The sequence below is a fragment of the Lemur catta genome, chromosome 10 (assembly GCF_020740605.2).
Source record: "Lemur catta isolate mLemCat1 chromosome 10, mLemCat1.pri, whole genome shotgun sequence".
NCBI classification, from domain to species: domain Eukaryota; kingdom Metazoa; phylum Chordata; class Mammalia; order Primates; family Lemuridae; genus Lemur; species Lemur catta.
This window is the reverse complement of record NC_059137.1, coordinates 39,115,397-39,135,981: the sequence shown is the minus strand read 5'-3', so window position 1 is coordinate 39,135,981 and position 20,585 is coordinate 39,115,397. Positions and strand designations below refer to the sequence as shown.

General features: G+C 35.4%; 1 long non-coding RNA gene across 1 annotated transcript in view; it reads right to left on the bottom strand.

Moving 5' to 3' along the window:
- Positions 1-4,070: 4,070 nt before the first annotated feature.
- LOC123646279 overlaps positions 4,071-20,585 on the bottom strand; it is a 240,871-nt gene continuing 224,356 nt past the window's right edge. Inside the window, exon 3 of the long non-coding RNA XR_006737849.1 lies at positions 4,071-4,125. This is a non-coding gene — a long non-coding RNA (uncharacterized LOC123646279). The remainder of the gene's footprint in view (positions 4,126-20,585) is intronic.

The following is a 20,585-nucleotide window of genomic DNA, read 5'->3' as shown; positions in this document are numbered from 1 at the left end:
TGAAACTAGAAAATACTTTTTTATTTATTTATTTATTTATTTTTATTTATTTATTTATTTTTTTTGAGACAGAGTCTCACTCTGTTGCCTGGGCTAGAGTGCCGTGGCTTCAGCCTAGCTCACAACAACCTCAAACTCTTGGGCTCAAGCAATCCTACTGCCTCAGCCTCCCGAGTAGCTAGGACTACAGGCATGTTCCAACATGCCCGGCTAATTTTTTCTACATATTTTTAGTTGTCCAGTTAATTTCTTTCTATTTTTTTTAGTAGAGACAGGGTCTTATTCTTGCTCAGGCTGGTCTCGAACTCCAGACCTCGAGTGATCCTCCCACCTCGGCCTCCCAGAGTGCTAGGATTATAGGCGTGAGCCACTGTGCCCAGCCTAGAAAATACTTGTAAATCAGATATAACAGAGGAAAATTTAAAAACCTGAGAATAGAATAAATCTTCCACTCCTTCAGTTGGGTGTGCAAACTTAAACTTGAAAGGTAGTAACAATATTCAATTTTGTCGATGTTCCTACTCATTTTAAAAAGGTAAAATATACTGTCTGTTATAAAGTAAACACTGTTCTTACTATTTTTTTTCTTGTCCTTTATGCTCCCGGGGAGAAAAAAACCTTGATTATTTAAAATACAATTTATTTTACTTCTGATAATTTGTTTTGAGTTGACGGTTAATACTTAGGCATAACTTAAAAATTAGAATACGATGAATAAATGTGAAAAATAGTTTATATGCTACAAATCATTAATATGATCTTCTCAAAGTACTTTGTGAAAAGCATATTAAGAAGTATGGACCCTGAAGAATAGGTAAGAAAATATAGAAATAGGTTAAAGAAAGTTAAAATAATAATAAATCCCGAGCCGTCTTACTTCTCATTATTTTTATCTTACTGTTTGATATTAAAAGTCCTTCTCCTCATAAAATTATCAGCAACAAAATGAATCACTGAGTTCAGGACTGACGAGAGTCTTGAGAAAAGGATATACTGAAAATTGATACACTAAAGCTATCTTTTCCATTTCAATTACTGTCCTGAGGCCAACCAGGGATACTTACTAGAATGATCTGTGAAGACATAAAAATTGGGTGCAAATCTGGATTCTGCTGCTTGCTAGTTGTGTGACTGTAGGCAGATCATTAACCTTTGACTATCCATAAACAAGCTTGTGAAGGGCAACAATTAACAGCAAGGCTGTTTAGTAAAAGAATTTAATGAAATATATGTGTCAATCAGAATAGGCTGATAAATAGCAACTCCAAAATATCAGTGACTTAAAAACTCACGTTAGGCAGGGCACAGTGGCTCACACCTGTAATACTAGCACTCTGGGAGGCCAAGGTGGGTGGATCGCTCGAGGTCAGGAGTTCGAGACCAGCCTGAGCAAGAGCAAGACCCCGTCTCTAAAAATAGAAAGAAATTATCTGGCCAACTAAAATACATATATAGAAAAAAATTAGCCAGGCATGGTGGCGCATGCCTGTAGACCCAGCTACTCGGGAGGCTGAGGCAGGAGGATCACTTGAGCCCAGGAGTTTGAGGTTGCTGTGAGCTAGGCTGACGCCACGGCACTCACTCTAGCCCAGGCAACAGAGTGAGACTCTGTCTCAAAAAAAAAAAAAAAAAAAAACTCACGTTCATGTCCTACTCATGCTCCAAGTTTGTCAGAGTCGGGCAGCTGAGGATTCTGCTTCATATTACCCTGTCTACAGGACACAGGCTCACATACTACCCACCATCTGGAATGTCACCATGCCAAAGGAGGAAGTGAGCATGTGCTAAGTTTCAAGTCGACTTTTAAAGCTTCCACCCAGCAGTAAGACTTGTCACTTCTGCTCATAATTCATTGATCATATTTCAAGAAGAGGGAAAGTATAATTCTACCATATGCCCCAGGGAATATCCAGAAACATTTATTTTATGGCAATATTTATATCAATAGTTAATATTAAATATATATGTGGCATTTTGATGCATTCAATGGTAATGAATAGTAATAATAATAGCTTTCTGTACTAAGAACTTACTTCAGGGAATTCTGGTAAGAGCTTTGCTTCCATCATCTCATTTAATTCTTTTATTGGCCCATAAGGCACATAACTTGATCTACCAGATATTGCTGTTTGCCCTTCTAATATCTATTTCCTTGCTTTTTGATGACTAACAGAACTGAAATTTCATTTTGGGTGATAGCATTTAAAATTCACATTATCCTTAGAGCTATAGGGAGCCAGGTGAAAAACTGCTGGCCAAACTATGGCATGTGGAATTCCCTGAATAGAGCATTCCTTCTTAAAAAAATAAAAATAAAAAGATAAATAAAGCGCCATCCACTCTTACCTCTCCTTTCTGCAGAAGGCAGTCACAACGTCAAGAGACACAGCAGGAATTTGGGGACAGTAAGGTACAAAGCATGAGGATGGGAAGATGATCATGGAAATGCTGGCCATGCCATACCTCAGCATGCTGCTGATCGGATGCCAGCACTCAGCCACCTTAGCCTTCCTGTTATGTGAGCTAAATAAGCCTGCTTTCCTTTGAGCTGAATTTTAAAGGGTGTTCTGTTATTTTAATCTGAATCATTCTTAGTGAATGTAAGTTATACCCCAATGGATTAATAACAAACCAAAACAAGTCATACAGATATTATATACACTGACCAAAATATAATAACAACATCAATTAGTGCCAGAGCTGGAACTCAGATCTATAATGGCCTGACTCTAAAATATGAGTAATTAACAAGGGGAAATACAATTTCCTGAATATTTAATCAATTCTAAACCCTGGACATTTTGACATTCAAAGAATGTGATAATCAAGTTATTAATAAAATTTTAGTATTACTAAGGAGCTGAGTAATCCTCGATATTTATAAAATAGAGTTTGCAAAAAGTACATGCTTCAGTTCAGTGATGTCCAAGTTTTCAAATTAATGTAACTTGGACAGTGTGCTTTCACTGTTAAAATATATTTTTCAGTGACAGATTAACAATATGAGTGAATATAGGGTAACTAGTACCTTCATTAGACCTCGGTTCCTTCTCATATGCATTGAAGATAATTTCATTGCTTTCTAGTCTGTGTAATCTATGGTTTTATCGTAGTGATGAAAGCAGATAGTTTTAGAAACATACCCATTCTCTACATACCAGCCAAGTGGAGCAATTGGTAGTTATTTTGTTTTAATATCTATCTTCTCTAGGGCTACAAACCTCATGAGGGTATGGCCATGCCTGCCTTGGTCACTCTGTGCTTGTAGCAGCTGACAGAGGATTTCCTCAAAACGGACAGAAAAGATAAGGAAAAAAATTTCTTTTTGAATTCATCAGAGCAACTTGTATTTATTCCTTATCTCGTAACCAGTGTGAATGTTACAAAGAGGTAAAACTAGGCTTAATTAAATTTTAAAAAGTTTCTCTCCACTTATAGCTGCTTTTTAAAAATTATTGGTCTTGTGTTATTGTTAGTTCTTAGTTCCAGAGAGTAATTCAAATAATAGTAAATATTAACCTTGAAAAAGAGATTTTGTTTTTCTGGATTGAGTGAGAGTAATCTATTTGGCAATATTTTACTGATAATAAACAGATTCTAAAATTTGCCTGGTGTAAAAACTAAAAGTTATTATTACATATTTGCTAATGTAACAATCTTGTGCATTTTTTTAATTTTTAATTTTTTATTCATACATAAAATGTAGAAATAGTTTGGGGGTACATGTGATAGTTTAATACATATATATAATCTGTAAATATCAAATCAATGTACTTGGGATATCTATCACCATAAATATTTGTCTTTATGCTTGAAACATTTGAACTATTCTCCTATAGATATTTTGACATGTGTAATAGATTAATGTTAACTATAGTCACCTTACTGATCTATCTTATTTCTTCTATCAAACCTTATATTTGTACCCATTAATGGGATCCTCTTCATTCCCTTCACTTCCTACCCTTCCAGGCCTCTGTTAACCACCAATGTACTCTCCAATGAGGAGGAGATAGTTTGTCGGTATTTTATTTGGTAGGATGCATGCACTTCTTCCTTCAAGTAACCCTGGGATTCAGCTTCCTTCCATATCTGGTTGCACCATCTCCTTTGCCTCATCTCCATCTGTATCCACGTGGCAGAGGAGAAAAAGCAGTGAGGGAGAGTTTGTCACAGTTTGTATATGTTCTAGACAGGGAATAGTTTCATCTTACTAGCACTCACACTCATTAGTGAGAATTTAGGTATGTGGCCCCATCTAACAGCAAGGAAGGCTGCAAAATGTAGGCTGTTTATGCAAAGAAAAGGATAAAGGATTTCAATAGGCAATTGGTGTTTGCTACTCTGGCGTTACAATTGTAATTTGCAATTCTGTGTGAAATAATACAGATGATATTTCAATGGAAAGAGTAGCAGCCATTCTTTTATAGTTACTCTGATCTTTCAACTGCCCCCCTACCCCCGCTAACCATCTCCAAACATTGACTGTTTTACCTTAATGACATTAAGGTTTGTGAAAATAAAGCAAATCCATCCTGGGAATTTCAGTGTGGGAGTTGTCAATGATATTCCTTAAGCTGCTTGTATCACATGTTCTTAGTTCCTTAAAAACCTCATCAATGGAAAATTCTGTGATGCTAATTCAATCTCAGACTCTGTACTAATTCACATTATTTCCATTATAAGTTCTATTCATAATAGAGACCAGATAAGCATATAAAACACAGAATTGGAAAGACATTTAAATTAAATGTAATGAGTCAGTAGCTTTGGTATTCCCCTTATTATCTACAAATGCCAAATGAAACTTTCAGTAATGGGTAATGGCCATTATTGGGTTTCATGATTATTTCACATTTGCTCAAAAGTCAATTGAAATAATTGTCTTGGTTAAAATAATGGAAAGACACCTACAAACTGATTTATTGTGTGTGTGTTCTCTCTCTATAAACATGCACCTGCAAAGAATTTTGAAATATTTTCTTATGTTTAAGGAAAAACAAAAAGCAAATATAATAAAAATACAGGGCAAAAACAATGTAATGTTATGTTACACTATTTTTTACTTAGTTCCTAAACTTCAGATGATAAATCTGATGCCCATTTTATAAACTTTCACCATTGTCCCTACCCAGGTTCTTTGATTTTAAACAATCTTTTTACTCAAATTTTAATTCTTAAGGGTTAGGTATCAGGGCTCGTTGTTTCAAAATTATATCTTCTATACCTATGTGCTGAGCACATTTTAGACACTCAATAACTTATATGTTGAATATGAATAAATGTTGATTTCAAATATTAAGTTTACCCTGACACATCCCCACATGCACAAACACAGCCACACATTTATATACATATAAAGGTTATTTTCTGTATAATTAAGAAAAATAGTCTAAGTGTCAATTCTTTAAATTATTTCTACAGACCAGTAAACTTGAAGGGTCTTTCCTCAATACCTATGCCAATATTGGAAATCTTAAATAAGAGTAATAAGTTTTATGGACAGATTAAAACTATTTTTATTATGGAATTTTATTAATAAATTTTTGAGAAAGAAACAATATATATGGAGCTAAGAATGTACTTTAAAGGAGACTAAATTTAGCAACCATGTTTTTTATTTCTTGACACAAGACCCAGTACCATTATTTTATAGCCCACAAAATATGTATGAATATTTTATGTGTAAACTAATATATACATGTAAAAAACTCAATCACTCATTTGTTTGAACCACTATAAATAAATAACTATACAATTCTAATTAATAACTTTTGCCACATAATTGTGTGGTTTATCCAAAATAGTTTGTTTTTAATATTTTAATATTCCACTATATACACACACACACACACACACACACACACACACACACACACATGAAGACCCTGAATATCCTCCTTCTTTTCCCTTCATTCTCATTGCCTTAATTATCATCATTACCACTCCTACTACCTCTACCTACTTGCAAAAATAAGTTTAGAGGAAAAACAAATCAAATGTAACTCACCAAAGATATAATCTTGACTATTCTTATGACAAAACATACTATATTTTGAACAGTTTGAGATCATTTTCAGAAGGATTGGGACAATGATCCTTCTAACTTCTGACTCTCTGAAGAAATAGTTATCACACAAAATATTTCAAATCAGGAATATCTGTGAGAATGTGCCAAGCATCTTATCTAATGAGATATGAGAACACATTTCTTTCATTTTCCAAATATTCTTCAGTCCAATTCAAAGAAAATCCCTCTTTAAACCTTTGGGAACAACAAAACCCAGGCTGAGTTAGACATTACTTTACAGCAAATTGTTTTCCTATTACACATTTATTACCTTGTAGTTTTTTGAAAGCTAACTCACTGTCATTTGTTACTCACTATTATTTTTGAGAACTATGTCAAATAGAAGAATGAGTTTATTTTTACTATTCCATTTATTGGTGTACTTATACATAAACATAAAAGTGCCTCTAAGGTTTGCTGTTTATTGAAAAATAACAATAAAGAAATACTGAAAATCATTTGTCATTATTACATGCATTTTGGTATGCTATGGGTCAAACCATTGTTTCAAAACAAAACTTCAAAAATGTCATGGAGAATATAGGCAGTATGGTGGGCTTAATACTGATATTCTCCCAAGATTTGATCCTGTGGTTATTCTACCAAGCACTAAGCTAGGTACTGGTGTGAAGGGACTTTGCAGATGACATTAAGATTATGAATTAGCTGACCTTTAAATAGCAAAGTTATCCTGGATTTTATGTTGGGTTGATATAATCACAGGAGCTCTTAGAAACAGAAGAGGAAGGCTGAAGAGACAGTCAGAGAAGTACAGCATAATAGGAAGGATTAGAAGAGATGAGGTATAAGGGAAAGGCAGAGAGATTCAGCATATGAGAAAGTCCCAACCTGATTTGTTAACTTTAAAGGGGGCCATGAGCTAAGAAATGTGACCAGACCCAAGAAGCTGGGAAAAATTAGCAACGAAACTGGACCTTGTTCCTGTAATCACATGAAAGTGAATTCTGTCAACAACCTTATTCTTCAAGACATTGAAGAAACATGTGACATTATTTAGGCACAATAATGAAAACACAGAATCTTTAAAAGACATCCAATATGCTTCTGAAAAAAGGTAAATGCATTAATAGAATACATTCTTTTAAAATATGAATGTAGTCATTCACAAAATTAGAAATGCTGTAAAGGACTTAGCATCTATCTCTGTTTTCATAATTAGTGTAGATTAAAGTCAGGGTCATAATCATTATCCTCCAATTAAACATTTAAGTATAATAAAATTCGCTGAATTTAAGAGAAGCAAGATACCCAAACACAAAGTTAAATGTGCGAGGTAAAGAAAGCATGAAACATTCACAAATACACATTTAAACTCATGCATTGCCTTCTTTCAGAGCCAACTTATTTCAACAAGCTCCTAGGTGAGGAGCTAACACTAAAAGTTCTAATAGGGGCTAGTTGTCTGACCCTCCCAGAGCTGGTGAATGATAACTTATCTACATATGTACCTCTGGCCAGGTTAAGCCACTGTTCATGTTCAAGGCTATCATGTGGCCCAAATAGTCTTTGGACAGAAAACACAAATCAGAAGAATAGACACTACCCTGCTCTCCTAACATGTTTGAGGTCTAGCATGTGACCTCCTCAATTTATCCTATAAACAAAAAAACATAATATCACCTGGAAAAGTCACATCTGAGAAAAGGCAGCTGAGCTGGTTTTCAATCACACCAGAGTGGGGAGACTCTTTAGTGCACTGAGTAGAAATTTTAAATATGTGAGGGTGCCTCTGGTGGGAGCTTGGAAATACAGCTCCATCTAAGCCCATTGTGGTCAGCTGTGTTCCCAGGACTTACAGCTGCACACAGGCTGACCAGAGCACAAAGAAGATATCCAGCTATATGGAGCTGCAGGGCCCAGTCTGGACCTGAAGACAAATGAAATCCCCTACAAATGTGTATTCAGCAACTTTTCATTTCTTTTTTTGTCTAAATCTCTCTCTAGGACAATTTCAGTTCAAGTATACTGGGCCAATACTTTGGAATAAGACAGGCAGCTGGGGAAATAAACTAGGTGAAAGGGAGAATATTAAAGTTTCCATGTGCTGAGAATATTGGGGGAAGAACAAATTAATTTTTAGGCATAAGATTATGCTGTGGGGCTACTGACACTTTATCTATTAATTTCCATGAAAGTCCTGGACATATGGCACAAATGTTCACTCTGATATAAAATAACACAATAGGAAATTTTGCATTTTTAGGATACTATTCCCCAACCAAAGTCAGTCATTACCTTCCTTTTCTTTTCTCTTCTTCCATCCCACAATTAGACTTAAACATGAACTCTAAGAATACAATGATCATACATTATCTTAGTTCTTATAGCAGCTAACTCAATGATTGACAAATAGAAGAAGCTTAAGTCCCTAATTGCATTTTAAATATACTCATGGAATTAGAAAACCTGATGATAGGAGAAAACAACCCTCATCTATTATATCTCAGGTTTCATTATGTACTAGCCTGAGGATATCAAATACATAGCATCCAATTCAGTATCCATTGTGAACATCACTAAACATCATCTGTCAAAATAGTTTCCTACTAAAATGGCAATAGCATCCATCTCAATACAGAGATCCAGATATCAGCTCTTAATGATTACCTATGTCATGTGAAATAAAAAGAAGGTACCTATTGTGGAATGCTTTATTTTTTCACTGAAACATAAGGAAAGTGAGGGTTAAAGAATAAGTACTCTGAACAAGGATACACAACTGAAGTAAGTAACTGAAATGGAATTTGAATTCCATTCTGTGTAGATCCTAAGCAGTTACTCTGTCTACTCTACCACATTATGTTTCTAGTCAAACATAACAAAATCTATTAACAGTAGTATATTTCATAATGTGTTCCAACAGAGAACTATCTCTGGTTTCAGAAAGAATGGGTTCATATACTGGTGTATTTGCCACTTATTATTGCTGTAAGCTGGACACGGTTACTTAGGTTCTCTGTGCTCAGTTTCCTCAACTGTAAGATAGGATAATAAAAATACCTACTTAATTGTGCTTTTATCAGAAGTAAATGAGATTATACATGCAAAGTGCTTAGTTCATTACCTAGTAAATGCAAGTTAGAAGTTAGCATATATCATTATTATTGCCATGTGCTGCATTGGGTAGATGAAATTGTGACTATAATGCAAATGGCTAAGATGGAAATTATGATTGTAAGCTACAATAATCAAGTGCCAATTACTCACCTCAAAGAATAGATCCAGTTAAGCATCATGAACGTTTTTCTCTGCATTGGTTCAAAAAATAATTATCTACTGTCATAGATAAGTGCTTATGGCCTATTGAAATAGTTTATAAAGGCCCTATGTTTTTAGAGGAACCTATGGAAATGTGTAACTGGATAATGGCATATATAATGGACAATATAAGCTTTATTTGTTTGAAAAGTTGAGGAGTTTTATTTTACTGGGAATCACTACCAGCTGATAAGAAATGAAGATGGAAGTGGACTTTCTTTTCTTTCGCTTTGGGCAGACAGAACAACTGGCAGTGCCTTGTGTCAATTCAAAAGAGGCTGTTGACAAGGTATTGGTAAGCACTGCAGGGGGGTGACAGCCATTAAGAGAGGTGGTGTTGAGAAATTAGAATGGGAAACTAGGCATCCTGATCACTCAAGAGGTATGTAGTAGTCATTCAATGTGAAGGCAAGTGGTCAGACATTCACAGTATAGGAATCTGTACTGCCACACTTTTGTTCTACACTTTTGAAGAAGCCTATGAAATGACAAGGGCAACACAGAAAAATACTAACATCTCACCAAATCCCTGTTATCCAGCGTTGAAATATAGCCTCATGGACATGAGCTACTACCATCTAAAGAAGCTACAGGGGCACATTACAAGTCATGAGGCTATCTAAATGTACCCTGGAGATTCTCACCACAATGAAGCTTTTTAAAAGGGGAGATTGTTTTCTACCTTTGTGTAGTCATTTTTTGATAAACTTTGAGGAAATTGCTACTGCTGTCAGTGCATAATGATAAAGTTCAGTGTAGATAAAGTGCTGAAGAAAGGAAAACTGACAAGCAGCATTAAAGGTGATTCCTTAAAAAGTAATATATCAAGTCAGAAAATCAGAACAACAGGAGTTGTTAGACTCATCTTCCAGACAGGCAAACCAAATGGAAGAGAGGTAACAGGACTTGCATAGTCAGTTAGTGGCAGAGCTGACATTGAATCACCAGTGTCACTCCTAGCTTTAAGCTTTAAGCTTCAGTCAAACACTAGTCTATGTGTTGCTGTGAAGGGGTTTTCCAAATGTAATTAAGGTCTCAATCAGTTGACATTAAGATAGGGAGATTATCCTCAGTGGGTCTGACCTAATCAGATGAGCCCTTAAAAAAGGTTTGTCCCTTCCTGGTGTGAGAATTTTGAAGTATGAGGGGAACTTGATATGGGGAATTGGTATAGACTGAATTGCATCTCCCTGAAATTCATATGTTGAAACTCTAACCCCTAATATGACTGTATTTGAAGATAGGCCTATAAGGAAATAATAAAGGTGAAATGGAGTCATAATGGTGGGACCTTAATCTAATAGAACTAGTGTCTTTATAAGAAGAGCAAGAGTCACCCCTCTCTTTTCGAGCATACACAGGAAAAGGCCATGTGAGGACATGGCAAAAAGGTGGGCATCTACAAGTCAGGAAGAGGGGCCTCAGCAGAAGCCAACCTTTCAGCACCTTGATCATGGACTTACAATCTCCAGAATTGTGAGAAAATAAATTTCTGTCATTTAAGCCACCCACCCAATCTGTAGTATTTTTTTATGGCAGTCTGTGAAGATGAATACAGGAAGATTCCCCATCACTGGTTTGAGGATTGAGAAGGTCATGGGACAAGGTGCTACCATCCTGAGTGGAGATTCTTTCAGGTTCTTGGTGACTGTGGGAAGAAAAAATTTCAGGATGCAACACATAAACCAAAGCAAGCAGCTTTTATTGAAAGCAAATGTGAAAGTATACTCTCTCAAGAGAGAGGGAGCACTCAGGCTTGAAAAGAGCACCTGCACCCAGAGGATGTGTTTTTTTAGTATTTTGAAGTCTTGCTCATTGAGAGGAGGAATATCCATCGCTAAGTGGTTGGTTTTTACTAAGAATTTGAGTAGTAATTCCCAGAATTGGAATACTTCATATTTTCATATTTTATATAGTTATTTCAGAACTATAATGTCAATTTCAAGGGCAGAGAAACTTTAAAACTACAGTACAAATGATATTGTAATTAGCCAAAGTTCATGTAAGGTGACCTGGATAGCTGACAAGCCAATTAAAGCCAGCTCTTGTCTGCGATTATCAGCCCCTCTTAGTTAGATTTTAACACCTGCAACTACTCTGCAAGCCCCAATATCTGTCTCCTAGCCTAGTAGCCTAATTAGCTCTACCTGTGGGTTGTTTATTTTAACACCTTCACTCACTTTGCAAGACCTTGCACCTGGTCTTAGCCCTGTATTCTAGTCTCCATTCTAACTGGGGTAAGGTGATATTTCATTGTGGTTTTAATTTGCATTTCCCTGATGATTATTGATATTGAGCATTTTTTCATATGTTTGTGAGCAATTTGTCTATTTTCTTCCAAAAAGCTCCTGTTCTTGTCTTTTGCCCACTTTTTAACGGGGACATTTGTTTTCTTCTTGCAGATTTGCTTGAGTTCTTTGTAGATTCTGGTTATTAGCCCTTTATCAGATGTATAGCTTGTGAATATTTTCTCCCATTCTGTAGGTTGTCTCTTGCTCTGTTGATTATTTCCTCAACTGTGCAGAAGCTTTTTAATTTAATCAAGTCCCATTTATTTATAGATGTTGTTGCTGTGATTACCATTGGTGTTTTCATAAGTTCTTTGCCTAGGCCAATATCTAGAAGAGTTTTTCTGACATTTTCTTCTAGCATTCTTATGGTTCCATGACTTATATTTAAGTCTTTTTCCATCTTGAATTAATTTTTGTAAGTGGTGAGAGATATGGATCCTGATTCAATTTTCTACATGTGGCTATGCAATTTTACCAGCATCATTTATTGAACAGGGCTTTGTTTCTCCAAAGTATATTATCCTCTGCTTTGTTAAATAACAGTTGGCTGTATGTGGATGGCTTTATATCTGTGTTCTCTACTCTGTTCCACTGGGGTATGTCTCTATTTTTGTGCCAATATCATTCTCTTTTGGTTACTATAGTCTTGTGGTATAGTGTGAACTCTGATGATGTGATGCCTCCAGATTTGCTCTTTTTACTTAAGGTTGCTTTGGTTATTCAGACTCTTTTCTGGTTCCAAACTGAGTGCAGAATTGTTTTTTTTGTTTGTTTTTGTTTTTTTAGATCTGTGAAATATAACATTGGTATTTTGATGAGGATTGCATTGAATCTGTAAATCGCTTTGGGTAGTATGGAGATTATAACAATGTTGATTCTACTGATCCTTGAGCATATGTTTTTCCATTTGTTTGTTCATCTGCAGTTTCTTTCCTCAGTGTTTTATAGTTCTCTTGTAGAGATATTTCATCCCCTTGGGTCAGTATATTCCTAGGTATTTTAATTTCTTTATAGCTATTGTGAATGATATTGAGTCTTTGATTTGAGTCTCAGCTTGACTGTAATTGGGTGTATAGGAATGCTACTTATTTGTGTACATTGATTTTGTAACCTGAGACTTTTGATGAATTTGTTTATCAATTCCACTAGTCTCATAGCAGAATCTTTGGAGTTTTCTAAAGATCATATTGTCAGCAAAGAACGATAGCTTGACCCCATTTGCATATGCTTGATTTCCTTACCTTGTCTGATTGCTCTGGCTAGGAATTCCAGCACTCAATTGAATAGAAGTGGTGATAAAGGGCAACCTTGTCTGGTTCCAGTTCTAAGTGGGAATGCTTTCAATGTTTCCCTGTTCAGTATGATATTGGCTGTGGGTTTGTCATATATGGCTTTTGTCATTTTTAGTTAAGTCTCGTCTATGTCTATTTTGGTAAGGATTCTTATGATAAAAGGGTGCTGAATTTTATCAAATGCTTTTTCTGTGTCTGTTGAGAGGATCATATGGTCTTTGCTTTTACTTCTATTTATGTGGTGAATTACATATATAGATTTCTATATGTTGAACCATCCCTGCATCTCTGGGATAAAGTCCACTTGGTTGTGATGGATTATTTTTTTTGATAAGCACCTGAATTTGGTATGCTAGGATTTTGTTGAGAATTTTTGCATCTATATTCATAGGGAATATTGGTCTGTAGTTTTCTTTTTTTGTTGTGTCCTTTCCTGGTTTTGGTATCAGGGTGATGTTGGCTTCATAAAATGTGTTGGGGAGGATTCCCTCCTTCTTGATGTTGTGCAGTAGTTTCCACAGTATAGGCACCAGTTCTTCTTTGTAGGTCTGGTAAATTTCAGGTGTGAAACCATCTGGTCTGAGATTTTTTTTTTTTTTCTTTTTTTAAGGAAGGTTTTTTACTGCTGCTTCAATTTCGGTACTTGATATTGGTCTGTTCAGGAATGCTATTTCTTCCTCTGTGAGCCTAGGAAAGCTATGTGCTTCTAAGAATTTGTCCATTTCCTCCACATTTTCAAGTGTACGTGCAGAGATTTTTATGCTTTGGGACTCTCCAGCAGCTCAGGAACCTGCTGACTGCCAGAGATGAGAGGGAGGAAAAACAACCCCCCCCCCACTTACCCTTTTTGCTGGACTCCAAGCCTCTCAGGAATTGATCTCTGTTGATATCTTGCTCCTTCTTATTCTGCTCTGCAACTTCTTCCCATGGAATCTCTGGTAGTTTCTGGCACTTTTGCCTTTGAATTACACCCAATCTGTATTTGTTTGTTTGTTTTTAATTTTCATCTAAAACTTTTCGTTCTTTCTGAGATGATCTGGCAGCTGGTGTCTCAGTCAGCCATCTTGTATGCCCCTGTTTATCATAAAGTAATTGTATCTGAGTGTGATATATGAGGTGTGGGTTGTAGGTTTGGTTGCTACCTGGAGTATGAAATGGATACTGACAGCCTCAAGACACATTCTTCTCACCAAGGGTGAAGTTTCAGGGTCATAGGATATTTACTTCACAGGGATTAAGCTGATCAATGTTGACACATATTTTCTGAAGCTCCTAGAATACTTTAAAATATATTTTTGATAGCCCATAAGCTATCAAAATGATAATTATAATAATGATAATTGAGAAATAACTCAGATGGGACATTTTGATTACATTAATAATTTAGATACATACATAACTGCAAAAAAATGAGGTGGGGGAGGCTTAAGTAGGAGTGCACCGAACTCTCTAATGTATTCAATGCCCTGCAGTGCCTGAGAACCAGCTGGTAGACAATATACCAAAAGTTCAATGATGATTTAATTTAAAAGTTCCTTGTGCTTTATCATTCATATTTAATTATAGTTAGTTCATTAATTACCTTCAAGAGAAGTGAGACTGAAATGAGAATTAAATGGTACTTTAAAAAGCTAATTTTGCAAACAATTAAATGAAGCCAAATATAATTGATAATTGCTGTAACAACTGGCCCTGAGGCACTCCACTTTAGAAAAATTGTTGTTTAGCCTTTGATAATATGAGAGAATGGAAAATCTCTTCTTAAGTTTAAATAAACATGAAAAGTCAAAATAAAGATAATTAAGCTTTTCATAAATTTGACTCAAATTAAAGGTGGCAACTTTAGCAATATAAATTTTAAAATTGTTTCTAGAAACAAAAAAGGTTGATGAAGACCAGGGCTAAATGTAGGAAAAAATATACATCTATCATCACAAACATATGCATTTGGAAAAAAGTAATGAATCTTATGCTACTCATGTCTTCTTGAGGGAACTGCAACTCTCTTGAACCTTTCTTTCCTAGTGCTTATATGTATCCTTTAGAGTATCCAACCTGGAACCACACAGCAAACTCAGCATGTAGTTTAAAAATATTGTTGAACATGTACTTTGTGGCAAGCACTATGCTAAATGGTAGGCATGCATCTAACCCTTCCTTCAAACTGCTTAGAGTTTGACAGAGGATAAGCCTGCAACACAGCAAAGCACACATAGGGCAAGTGACAGAGTGACGCAGATGGAAAGAGCATAGATTCCGTCTGGGCTGTCCAGTGCAGCTGAACAAGGAGGTGGTGCCTGAGCAGAGTCTGGATGGTGTAAACAGCACCTTTTGAGAGAGTGGGTGGTGATGAGATCCTGATGAGGAAACGCATTCCAGGGGTACAGTATGTGGCATAGCCTTCTTTCTAGTCAGGCAGTTTGCAAACTTTTCCTAGAAGTGATTCAGAGGTTTAGGAAAGAACCCTGACATTAATATATTGCCATTCATTTATTCACTCATTTAACAGTAATTATTAATTTGACATTGGGCTCAGGTAACCAAAATTTTACTAAGACAAAATCTTTCCTGTGAGGATCTCACAAGGCATCAGGAGACAGGTGGGAAATCAGACAAAAACAATACAGAGCAGCCCTCACTGCTGGCAACCCTCAGCTATTGCCTTCTTCTCCCTGCCTCTCACAGCATAGTCTTTTTTTTTTTTTTTTTTAGCAGCAAAATGCCAACCTTGGATGAGTTGAGATTGGTCTAAACTGTCATGGCAATCCTAGTTCCCTTCACCCAAATCTCCTTTTCCAGCCTCCCTTGCAGCAAGTGAGCAAATTAGTACCAAATGATAAACATGGATCCTGGATGTGCTTTGTCATTACACTTATGTTACACATAACATTTGCAAACCATATATATTTCCCCATGTTTATATCTTACGTGTCAATGTGATGTGTATGCATGTGTTCTGTCTTCCACATAACAGTACTTCAGATATCTGCTTAAAACTATCATACCAATGTCTGTGTAGGCATGAGAGCTTAAATTTGCCTAGTCTCATAACATATGCCACATGATAAAGACTTCAGCTCCTATTTCTCCTTGTTATGGGAGACATCCTCTGCTATGACAGTGGGCCTTTTAAGAAAAAATATTCTCAAATCAGGGCCTGTCTTTGGTGTAACCTACCAGAACACAGTGGGACTGCTGGCTTCCTTGGTAACATAATAGTCCTTTTACTTAGAAATAATCTCTATCATTGAATTGAGAGAGGCTGAAAAACAGCTCACTGCCTTTGATAATTTATGTTATTGGTCTCTTTTTTAGGATAACAAGTTTGAAAACAAACATCACCATAATAATGAGTAAAGTTTTTATTTTTGAAACAACTCAGGCATTGTCAAAGTTACACTTGCCTTTCCACTGGTTAGATTCATTTTTGTCATGTGCCCTGAGGCCTAGCATCCTCACACCTCACAAGACCAGTGCCTGAAATGCATTCAGAGAAATGTACTAATTTTGCTTCCTCCATCACTGTGTTCCCCTGTATGCACATTACTCTACACATGGACTCAGATCATAACACAGTCTCATCCAGTGATGCTTTGGGACCTCCCTCAGCAGATGTGCCAAACTGGATTCTTCCTCTTACATCTTGAGTTATTTCTGATCTCAGGGGTCTCTAGGATTTTCTTTCCCCAAAGTGCTAAATTTATTTCTTTCAGCAGCCGGTCACAAGCACAGAAGCATCCTAAGAAATAGCACAGCAAAGACATAGAACAGACTACTGAGTCTATCCATTAGTGTCCAGATCTCTGTAAGATATTCCTTACATCTGAATGGGGAGTCAGATGTCGATTTTAGAGAGACCTGGTAACAGGCAAAAATCTTTAGTCTAAATCTGGGAGTATATATGGACATGCCAGCTCCTTTTCATTTTTGTAGCTTTGAAATGGTCTGGGGCTGCAGAGAAGAAAAGACTCTTTCTCACACTGCAAACAGATGTAACCACTGTGAAGAGCAACAGAAAAGAATACATTGTGGTATGTGCTTAGGAAACAGAATCAAAGTGAATCAGTGGTATATAAAAGAGGTAATCGTAAGAGACATCCTGGCTACCGGCAAAAGACTCAGAACCAAGAATATTCAATTGTAAGGAAAGAGATTGCCACAGCAAAAGGAATTGAATTTACTTTCTCCCATAACAATGAGTATGGAATCTGTCAATACTTTGGCCACTGGACAAAGCCCCTGGAAGAAGTAAGTAGGGCAGACAACAATGATAAAATTGACCAGAGATGGAACACGTAGAAAACAAAGCCTTTCATGAAGAGATGATAGTGGTAGGATGAGTAGAAGTTGCACCTTAACCTGTTGATAATCACGGTTAAATTGCTCTGCAAAAAAAAAAAAAAGTTATACCAATTTGCAAACCCACTAACAGCATATGAAAGTAAGCTTTTCTCCCACCACACCTCCACTGGATATTGCAGTGTTTTAAATGATTATTAATATGATAATCTTATTTTCTTTTATTCTTATATTTATGAAGTAGAGAGACTTTTCATATATTTATTGATAATTTATATTCATTTCTCTGTAAATTGGTAAAATAATTGATAATTTTTTTTTTTTTTTTTTTTGAGACAGAGTCTCAAAGTGAGTGCCGTGGCATCAGCCTAGCTCACAGCAACCTCAGACTCCTGGGCTCAAGCGATCCTACTGCCTCAGCCTCCCGAGTAGCTGGGACTACAGGCATGCACCACCATGCCTGGCTAATTTTTTCTATATATATTTTTAGTTGTCCAGATAATTTATTTCTATTTTTAGTAGAGACAGGGTCTCGCTCAGGCTGGTCTCGAACTCCTGACCTCGAGCGATCCACCCGCCTCGGCCTCCCAGAGGGCTAGGACCACAGGCTTGAGCCACTGCGCCCGGCCTATATTTTTTAATAATTATAATAATTACTATTAAATGAAAGATTCCACTATTCTCCCTTGTTGCAAGTCTCAAATGGGCATACTGTTGAGTAGACAAGACTCCCATAAAGCCCACTCACTCTTCTTTCTAGCTTTCGTAATTGAGCTGGTGGACATTTATGAGATGCATGAAGAAGTGGGAACTACCTGCTTCATATGCCAGCCACCAAATTAAGTTTATCTTGCTTATTGTTTTGTTCCAACTAATTTGCTTATGTTAAGATTTTAGATACAAGGAGAAACAATAGGATCTGATTCAGGGGAACAGGTTTATTTATGATGCCTAAATTTGATTGCTTTCTAGTAACAAAGACAGTCCCAGGCATTAGAATTGCTTTGAGTTCCTTTTTATTTTTATTTTTTTATTATTTTTTCATAATTGCTTCTAATCCTTTTTGGACATTGGTATACTAAGTACTCCTTGACTGTGAGTTTCTCTGGAACCAACCCAACAGGTGCCTTACTAAATTTGTATTCCCAAGGTTTAGAATAGTCCCTGACATAAGGTAATTGTTAATTAGAACTATGAAATGTTTTCTGATTATATGAATAAGTGTAAACACATTAACATATTATAATAAAAATAATAACATACAAGTGATGTCCAAGAATATAAATTCCTATGAATTCCACCCCCCCCAAAATCTATTTTTGCATCTTTTTTCATGCAGTTGGAATTCTAAAAATGTCATCCTATTGACATAGTGCCTTCCTCTTCTCATCATCCATGACAATGCATTGTTCTCTCTCATTTTATGGGTAGAAGCTATTGGCATTTTTCTATAGAAGCATTTGCAGGGATTATACAGTCTCACATTTTGCTGCATTCTTTGATAGAAAAATGTGCTGCATTGACCTGATAGTTGTAAAATATTTGAGATTTAGTGTCTTTCTCACCTATGGATGATGAGAAAAGCTCCTCTCTGCTAAATAATAAAGAAAAATTATTTTTCTACATAAATATTATCATTCTTAGCATTTATCATCTTCATAAATATTATTTTATCTTTAAGAACTTCATGAAAAGGAGGAAACTCAAAGCCAATAAACACCTAGAAGCCCATTATTCTTTAAAAATAAAAAATAAATCCTATAGGAAACATGTCATAAATTTCCTTTCCAGAAAGCTTTCTTTTCTGATTTTTTTTTGCAATTATGAAGGAAGAACATATCACTTTCAGTAGTTTAGAGACCATAGGTCTATTTTCAAATGACATTAAAAAACATATATAATCTCATCACCAACCAGGGATAAGATCTAATAACAATTTATTAGATTTTCTTCACATATTTTCTACAAATGAGTATCTATTTATGAAGAAGATAACATTTTCAAGTTAATATTTGCAAGATAATATATCATTTACAAGTCTGTTAAAAAACAAAATTGTTTTATCATGATCACATTACCATGTCAATAAATGCTGGTTTAAAAGACATTGTGGGGACTTAACTACAATTCATTTAACCATCTGCCTAGTGCAAGAAATTAAAATTATTTACAGTGTTTCACTACAATAAATAACACTGCAGTGAATATTTGACTCTGTATCTAGTCCACCCTTTATTTGAAACCTAGCATCCCTGTCAGTGAGTTACATCCTTTTGGGAACTATGTATTTTCCTTAAAAGAAAGTGAAATACCTAAACAATTTTAAGTACTTAAAACCTAATGTTAAATTGTTTTTCCAGAGGCCTAAACATATTTACATTGCTACCTATAATATATAAGTACCCATAATACTTAATATTTCATTTTAATAATGATATTTCTCCCTAGAAAATCTAGTCATTCACCTACTGACTAGATTTTCAAGTAAATACCACAGCATACACTTTGTTGATATGTCCTGGTGAAAGGAACAAGTTTATTGCATGTATTTTTCCTTTCTAATAAAAAATGGAAAGTATTTTTTAAAAAATGAAGTAAATTTAAAAAATTTATGAGGAAATAAATTTGTTAGATTTGCATATATATGGTCCACACACATATATGTACACATATGGCTACATGTATATATACACACACTAACTACACATACACATACACACATACACACACACACACACACACACACACACGCACACTTCATGTGTTTTTAGAAGTAGATTTTTTCCTTTTTCCAAAACTGGAAACATACCCAATGTGTTGTAAATGTTTTGCTATTTAATATTGTATACTTCATGGATAATTTTCCTTTTGTTTTTTATAGCTCCCTTTTAAATATGACAAATTTTATTTACTTCAATATGTCCACTGTTCATATCTCTCAACTCAGAAATCTCAAGTTATCAGAAAATAAGTATTTTGAATTTGGTATAAACTCTTTCCATTTCTATTCCTGTTAGCAATATCAGGAAATGCCACCAATTACATATAAAGCAAAATTACTTTTGGGGGGATTGGGAGCTACCCCTACATTACATTTTTTAAAATAGTTATATGTTATCAACAAAATTACAGTAAAATAATTTTGTCATATGACTTCTTTTTAAAGTAATAGAAAGGAATTCTGCACTTTTGTTGTTTAATTGTACTTTGGATGGTGATTTGGAATAGTATGAAGACATGACCATATTTAGTCTCATGATCTAGGGCCAGAATCCTTAGGTCATATTATGAATATTTTTCTTAATAAATGAGAATGGTACAAGATCCCTTTCTAAGACTTTATAAAATTTTTGT